We start from the raw sequence: 8,241 nt of genomic DNA on the forward strand, positions 1-8,241 counted from the left end.
AATGTAGGCCTGGACGAGATGGCAGGTCATCAAACCGATCATTTAATTGTGGCTTTGCAGATGAATGGAAATGCATGTAATGCTGGGGGGGTAAACTTCACCTCGCAACTGCCTCTCCACCTCTCCTGTGGTCACTCAGGCCACGGCGAGCGACCCCATTCTGAGGGCAGAGCGAGGCAGGAAGGAAGGGGCAGTGGGGCTGAGAACCGAAAAGGGGCCCCGCATACCAGCCAGGCTTCCTGTCCAAAGCCAACCTCATGACTTGTCTCATTTTTCAGTTTTTATTCTATTCTTGGCAACAAGGGGTCCTTTAGACCAAAGCGTTAAATAACACAGTCCCCAGTGTATACAGAGCATGGCTTGTTCTGTTTTATTATTGAAAATTCACGGGTTATATAATTTTTAAAAATACGTAAAGCTACTTTTTAAAAATTAAAATCTTTTTTCCTTTATTGATTTTAGAGAGAGAGGATGGGAGAGGGAGAGAGATAGAAACATCGATGAGAGAGAACATCGAATGGCCGCCTCCTGCATGCTCCCCACTGGGGAGGGCCCACAACCTGGGCATGTGCCCTGACCGGGAATCAAACCCACGACCTCTTGGTGCAGGGGTCGACGCTCAACTACTGAACCACTCCAGCCAGGTGAAAGCTACTTCTGAGTAAACACTAATCTTGACTTAAAGAAGCTGATATTTATGTAATGTCTTCAAACAATTTCCTTGGGATAAGGGACAAGTAATAGCAAATAGTTCAGATTTGGAGGGCTTACACTTATACTTGTAAGTGCCTGTATTTTCAGTTAGACCTGTTCCCCATGTTCGTTCCTGCCCTCCGTCCAGAGTGAGCTTTCAAAAAATGCACCATCTCCAATGATTTTTTTTATACTACTTAAAAAAATTAAATATCCTTGCCAAGCTTTCATCCCTGGGCCCCGGGCCCCACCCCGAGGGCCCCTCTGCTCCAGCCAGAACTGTACCTCTGTTCCCTCCAGCCAGGCCCTTCGGGCCCACCAGGACCATCACTGTTGTATGGTCTCAGCTGCTCATCCCACCGAGAGTGTCACTACTCCCACAGCTGGCTTTGGGCGTCCTCACCTGCTAAAACATAGGGCTGAGGGCAGCTACATTTGGGTGGCTGTAGAGGGCATGCGATAATCCACAGAAAGCCTTCAGCACCAGTCTGACATGTAGCAGATGCTCAGCAGAGAGCAGCTGGCATTACTCTTACTGTAGACTCGGGAGAAGACGAGGCCCGTTACCTCGTTCAGAACCGAGCACAGAGCAAGCGCTCGAGAGATGGGTTGGACTAATTTTCACAGTTCTTCACAATTGTTTTTACTCAAATCTCTAGATTTAAAATATAGTTTACTAAAATTCTGCTGCAAATGAGTGGGCTTCGGTTTGGGCCTAAATGTACTTCGAGAAACAATTTTGCAATGATGACTTGAGAGTCAAGGATCTGGTTTAAATCTTACAGTGTCTGAGAACGGATGGCGAGGACCCCATGTCTTCCTGTTCGAACTCTGCTTCTGGAGGCCCAGCTGATCTGGGAATATCCTACTGCCAGTCACTAAACCAACCAATCACCTCGATTCAATTCTGCTGAAACCTGTACCAACAACAACGAAGACGCAGAAGGCACTGGAAAAGCAGCAGGAAGAAGATCTTGATTTCCTTGAAAGTCATGCGGGCTCCTCCCGCTGTAAGCCGAGTGGGAAGCACTGTGACCTCTCACAGTAAGTGCGATTAGGATGTGTGAAGATAACGAGTTTACACGTGGGATGTTGAGAGTTGTGTCATGGGGCCTCTTCCTCCAAAGCCTGAGCCGTGTCCACGGAAAGTCATTCCACGGAGTGCTGGTAGAGGCCCGAGGTCTCGTGTGAGCCCACGGCCACTCTGGGGAAGAGGCAGGCGGCTGGACAAACTGGGCCAAATCAGGTCGGTCCAGTTTCCCGCAGGCCCCGCCCCCCTCCCACCTCACTTCCTCTGGCCCATCCCCTCCAGGGAGGGCAGAACTGGAGCAAATCTCCTGGCTTACGATCTGTTTTTGGCACATAGTCCAAGAACATAGACGGCATTTTGTTAATGGCTTTTACTAGGGGCCCCTGGACTGCACCACCACAACAGGGAAAAGTGTCAGAATATCCAGTGTCATTCTATCAAACATAGCTACTTGGGAAACATCCCTTTAGAGAAACTTGATGAAAATCTGTCAAACGCAGATTTTTATATCCGTCCTCCCAAACAACCCAACCTAGTCAACCATGAGGAATGATCCGAGGCAACCATGGTTCTAGAGCCCCGCCCACAGGCACCCCCCTCCCCCCCTCGTGGTGACCCTGGGAGCCTAGAACAATTCCCGAAAAAATAATGAGACTCAGAAGTCAGCATGGCCAGAGTAGTATCAGGACCGAAACCGAGGCGCTGCTGTGACTGATCTAAGCAGCCCCAGGTGTGTTTTAAATATTTACCTAAAGACGAAGTTTTGAAAGTGGATCTTATTTTAAGGCAAGGATGGGTGAACATTGTATGTCCCCCCAAAACGTTATCTGAGAGGAAAAAATATCCTTTCCAGAAAACAAACAAACAAACAAACAAACAAACAAAACAAAACCACTTTCTGTGGTTTGTGTTTTAAAGGCTCTACTCAATACCAGAGATGAATGATAATGGCCACTATCTCTCCCCGGAGCTTCAATACAAAAGCAAATCCTCTCTCCTAGAACCAACCAGACAGGGCACAGAACCACCTGCCAGTGGAGTTCCAGGGGGTGTGGTGAGACAGCCAGGCTGGGGCGGCGGCAAGGCTGAGGGAAGGCAGTTCAGTGAGCGAGCGAGGGGGGAAATCCGAGCTGGTCACCCACCCAAACCGCCTCCCGCGCACTAAGTTCAAGGTCGGAGGGCTTTCCAGACAGTGAGCTCCGCGGGCTGGGAGAGACGGGCTCAGGGTTCGCCTTTAGAAGAGCGGACCCGGGGGTGGGGTCAGGGGCTCTCCCGGTCCAAATGCAGACCCTGCGGCCCGCTGCGATCTCCTCGCTTAAGCGGCAGAAGCAGGAGGACTGGACAAAAAGGAAAACAGTGCGCGACTGGGGTGGCCCGTGGCGGGGGACTTCGTGGCGCCTTAAGCCCTACAAATACCGAAGGTCACTGTCGCTCGCGTTGGCAAGGAGGCTCACGGTCTCGGGAACCAGCTGCTCAACAGACAAACAAGCCAAAGGCCCAGGGTGCTGACGCACCGAGCCTCCCGGGTTCCTTTGCCGACTCCTTCCCGGCGGCTGGTCCCGGCGCAGGTGGACCCGGCGGGCACGCCCACGTCCCCACAGTGCGGCGGACAATGCGTGGGTCTCCTCCTGCCCTGTCCCTAGACACCAGGCTGTCATCACGGCCAGGGCGGCTGGGGAGGGGACCCGGCAAGACAGCTCGTCTCGTTCCCGCCCGCGGCTCCGGCCCAACCCGGCTCCCCTGCCCCGCTTGCCTGGAATGCCCGCGCCGAGTCGGGACGAGTGGGGACGCCCGCCGCTGCTCTCCCCGTCCCGAGGATCCCCAGGGCCGGGAGCGCTGGAGACGCCGGCCCAGCCGAACACAGGCACAAAGCGGGGCGGAGGGGGAGCAGCTCGCAGGGCGCAGGGACCCGGTCCCTGCGGGCAGCGCGCCCCTGCCTGTCGCCCGCGGTGGCAGGTGCAGCGTGGTCACGGCGCCCGAGTCCCGCGGCCCCGCAGGTGCGGGCGGTGAGGAGGGGTCCCCACGCCAATCGCAGTCCCTGCGCCTCACCTGCGCGGCCCAGGCCCGCTCACTGCAGCCGCCCGGCCTCGGTGCGCGCTTCCTGCTCGCGACTTCCTGGGGCGGCGCAGGCCCTGCGGCCCTTTCACTTTCCTCGGCCGCAGGGCGCCAGGCCGGGAGGTGCAGGCGGCTCAGCCCCTCCCCTTTTCGTTCATCCCCTTCCCGCCCCCCCCCCCCAGCCCTGGGCCAGTTGTTGCCCGCCCCCACCCCCACCCCCACCCCACCGTTGCTCTCAGGATTCTTCCCTGGTCCTGTGCCCTTGCACCTGCCTGCCGGCCACTTACTGGCATGTTCTCCTCTGGCCAAGGGAGCTCCCCAAGGGCCCCTGTCCTCAGGTAGGTCTTACCTAATGGCACCCAAGCAGCGATCCCCCAGCAAGGACTGGCGCGAAGAGGGCCTGCCTTGGCCTCCTGTCCTCTCTGCCTACTGCCCCTTCTCCAGGGTCAGAGTCATGATGCTAGAGGTCTATTAAGTGACAACGGGACCCAAGGACAGGCTATGTTGAACCATCTTTATCGCACACGTACGGTGTGACGCGAAGCTCCCCGCTGTCTGGAGAACTCCAGCCTGGCCCCCGTCACTTGCATCCCCCATCGCCTCTGGCTCCACGGCAGCTCCCCCAGCAGATCCCGGACAAGCATGCGTACCTGCAGGCCACCCACAGTACACACTGCAACCAGCTCAGCCCAGGCGCCCAGTCCCAGGAGGAGCAGAAAACACACTTTGCAAATGGAATTCCTGAAAGAAGACTGCCCCTGGGTAAAACAATTTTTAAGCCTAAAACCAATCCAAGGCCAGGCTGTAAATGCTCCAAAAGTTCTGTCTGGACAGCACCCCAGGCCTCTGGCGGGCACACAGACCTGCCCTGCCCAGTGCCCCCTCAGTCAGGCCTGGGAAGACCTCCTCCTCCCTGCCAAGCCTTATAGCCCCCACCCCGTTTCCAGAACACCCTAATACCTTTTTCTGTTGGCTGAGTTGGGTTGGGTCAAGTGCACGCCTTCTGTACGCCTTTGAGAAGTGTTCATGCAGAAAGGAAACCTGCTGAGTTCACTGGGCTCCAAGGTACAGCAACAGGACCCCCCCCCCCCCAATACTGCAAGGAAGCTGGCCCAGGGCCTCTGGACTTCTCTCTCCCTTTGGCGAGGTCTCTTTCTGTGGACCGCCTCTCTCTCAGGCAATTCCTTCCCTCCTTCCCCTAACCCTCCATTCCTGGTCATCCACACACCAGCCCAGTCGGCTCCCATCTCTCCCCGCTTGTCTTTTTGCCTACACGATAGTCCGCACGGGGCTCCTCCGCTCTCTGGAACTTGGGCTTCAGCCTCCCCACTCCCAAGCTCTCCCTCAGGCAACTGACTTCTCCAGCTGCCTCCAGCTGCTTGAACACCCTTCCAGATCCCTGTCACATGCAAGAATGAGACTAAATTCTTTAGTACCTGGGAAACAAGGCCTGAACCCATGTTTGCAGCTTCCTGCCCAAAGCTGCCGGATGGCGCTGTAGTTTCCAAGACACGTGCTTTCTCACATGTTGGTACTTCTGCCTTGGCCCTCCCGACCCCGCCTTTCCTGTAGGCGCACTCTGAGGCCTGGATCAGCGCCGTCTGCCCTCTCCGGCCATCTCATGCATTCCCGGGCGCTGTGGGCACCTCTGGGTCCTCACTTAGCACATGAGTTGGGGCTAGCTGTTTCTAGATCTATCTCCGGGGTCGGGGGGCACCGACCCCACGTCTACGAACCACACGGACGGATGCAGTGTGGCACAGTGCAGGGCATCCTGACTGCAGGGTGGCACAGTGCAGGGCATCCTGACTGCAGGGTGGCACAGTGCAGGGCATCCTGACTGCAGGGTGGCACAGTGCAGGGCATCCTGACTGCAGGGTGGCACAGTGCAGGGCATCCTGACTGCAGGGTGGCACAGTGCAGGACATCCTGACTGCAGGGTGGCACAGTGCAGGGCATCCTGACTGCAGGGTGGCACAGTGCAGGACATCCTGACTGCAGGGTGGCACAGTGCAGGGCATCCTGATTGCTGGGTGGCACAGTGCAGGGCATCCTGACTGCAGGGTGGCACAGTGCAGGGCATCCTGACTGCAGGGTGGCACAGTGCAGGACATCCTGACTGCAGGGTGGCACAGTGCAGGACATCCTGACTGCAGGGTGGCACAGTGCAGGGCATCCTGATTGCTGGGTGGCACAGTGCAGGGCATCCTGACTGCAGGGTGGCACATGGCACAGTGCAGGGCATCCTGACTGCAGGGTGGCACAGGGCGTCCTGACGGCTTTCACATTTTCTCACATGGAAATGGTAATATTCGTATGGCACACTGGGAACACCAGAGGGGATCTGGGGTGGTCCATATCATGTTGCCAATTGAAAATAGTAATCTTTTAATTTTATAAAAATTAAGACATTGTTTATCGAATATCAATCTTTTATATTATAAGAAGTATTTAAACATGAATTAGAGGAGAGAGTAAATTTGTGTAAGACTTCCGAAAGGAAAATTTGTGATTGCTTCGACAGACATCCAGGTTCTGTGCTTGAAGTGGTTGCACACAAGCTCAGGACAGAGGGGAAGCCGCGATGTCACCATCCAGACTTTCTTCACGCAAGTAAACCATTTTTTATAATCACACAAATTTTACCACAGCTGAAATGATACTTAAAGAATCTACCAACTCTTCTTTGTTTCATTGACGTGTAATACTGAAATTTCTAGTGAGACTCTAATGAATTTCCAACCCAGTTGGACTTTTCATATCCAGTATTTCAAAATCATGACAAAGTGTGCCAGGCCAGCCGCAGTGTGCCCTTGGCCTTCCGCCGACACAGCCGTGGGCAGGGTTTGAGAGATGGGCCCGGTGCCCAGACGGGGGCCGCCAGCTGAGCGCACTGCCTGGGTGGGACCCTGCTTTAACCCGAAGCTTCCAGGCTTGCTTTGAATTTGTGTGGAGTTCACTTCAGTAAGAGGAACAGACGAAGCGGGAGGGCCTTCACTCTTCCCGACAGACGTCAAAGGGGCGGGCGGAGGCCAGCCCTGTGCCACCCCTGAGGCCTCGGAGCCCACACGGGGTCTTTGCTCTTGAGCGTCCATAGAACAAAAGGCAGCTGGCAAGAGCAGGTGGTCTGCTCAGAGGGAAGCTGATGTGCAGGTGAGGAGGGCTCGCACCCATTGCCTAGGCCGCCCCAAGAGCGCCTCGGGCTGGATGGCTCCGGGCGGCGGGGACTCACATCTGAGTTCTGGAGGCCGGACGTGAGAGCAGGTGCTGCAGGGCCACGCTGCCCGGAGGCTCCAGGGCACAGTCTGTGCCACACCGTCTCTCCGCTCCTGCTGCTGCTGACTCGTGACGTTCCTCAGCTTGTGGCTGCACCACCCGGTGTGTCTGCTCACATCGGCTTCCTCCTGTGTGTCTCTCTTCTCACAAGGACACCAGTCATATTGGATTTTGGGTGCATCCTTCTCTGGTATGACTTCAACTTTACTAGTTACCTTTGCAACTACCCTATTTCCAAATAAGGTCCCAGGAAGGAAATGAATTTTGTGGTGGTCATGGGGGGGGGGGGCGGCGCTATTTAAGCCAGTACTGAAATATTACACAGGTTTAAGCAGGGTGTGAGGAAATTAATGAGAAAATGCACCCCCAGGCTAGCAACATCAGGAAGTTAGCACCCTAAGCCTGAAGAGGAAACTGCTAGATAGGGGGAGGGGGGCCCAGCAGGGAAGGAGTCGGAGTAAAGAGCTTGCTCTCCGCTCCACTGACCACCCACCACGGAGGTGGAGGCCCAGAGCCCCACTGATGCCCTCCCTTCAAACAAAGGTGGCAGACAGGTAAACAGCCATCCCAACACTGTGCTACACATTATAATAGAGGACACACCATGGGGTGCGAGAGGGGGTCGCCTTACCCAGACTCAGTGGTCACAGGAGGCAACCTCTCCGGAGCAGAGAGTTGGCTGAGAGCACATGCAGGCTGCAGGCCATGGTGCAAGTAAGGTGTGTGTGTGTGTGTGTGTGGGGGGGGGGGGGGCAGAGCTGCAGCGATCCAGACCTGAGATTATTATGCTTGTTGGAGAGTGCAGACTCCAGAAAGGTCTAGAATGTGACAGGAAGGAGGCAAGGGAGAGGGAGGAGCGGGGTGACACCCAGGTGTCTGGCTTGGATGGCTAAGTGGACGGTGGCGTCTTCATGGAGACAGGGAGCATACAAAGGACAAACAGACTTGGGGGTGGGGCTGAGCTAGAATTTATTTGTACTTGCTGAGCATTTGGCTCCTGTGGGAACTTCTCAGTGGAGATGTTGACCAGGGTTGGATGTGTGGGTCGGGAGTCTGGAAGAATCCTAGGCTGGCAAGAGTATCAATAGCAACTGAGTGCAGGCGTCTAAACGGACCCCCAGGGTGCTAACATTTCAGGGCCAGGCAGGGAGGAGGAGCTGGAGGGGCGTGTGGGTCCAAGAAGCACA

The 8,241-nt window shown here is 55.7% G+C and overlaps 1 protein-coding gene across 2 annotated transcripts in view; it reads right to left on the reverse strand.

Annotated features, from left to right (window-relative positions):
* The window catches only part of SLC37A1 (solute carrier family 37 member 1), a 58,209-nt gene extending 52,949 nt beyond the window's left edge, over positions 1 to 5,260 (reverse strand). The window contains exon 1 of one of the 2 annotated variants that reach the window (XM_036243716.1): positions 5,215 to 5,260. The gene's annotated coding sequence lies outside the window, so the exon portion shown is untranslated. Of the gene's footprint in view, positions 1 to 3,772; positions 3,806 to 5,214 lie in introns of those variants that run through there. The other variant, XM_036243715.1, reaches the window with a different exon arrangement.
* Between the last annotated feature and the right edge of the window lie 2,981 nt (positions 5,261 to 8,241).

The sequence above is a fragment of the Molossus molossus genome, unplaced genomic scaffold (genome assembly GCF_014108415.1).
Source record: "Molossus molossus isolate mMolMol1 unplaced genomic scaffold, mMolMol1.p scaffold_m16_p_5, whole genome shotgun sequence".
Lineage (NCBI taxonomy): Eukaryota > Metazoa > Chordata > Mammalia > Chiroptera > Molossidae > Molossus > Molossus molossus.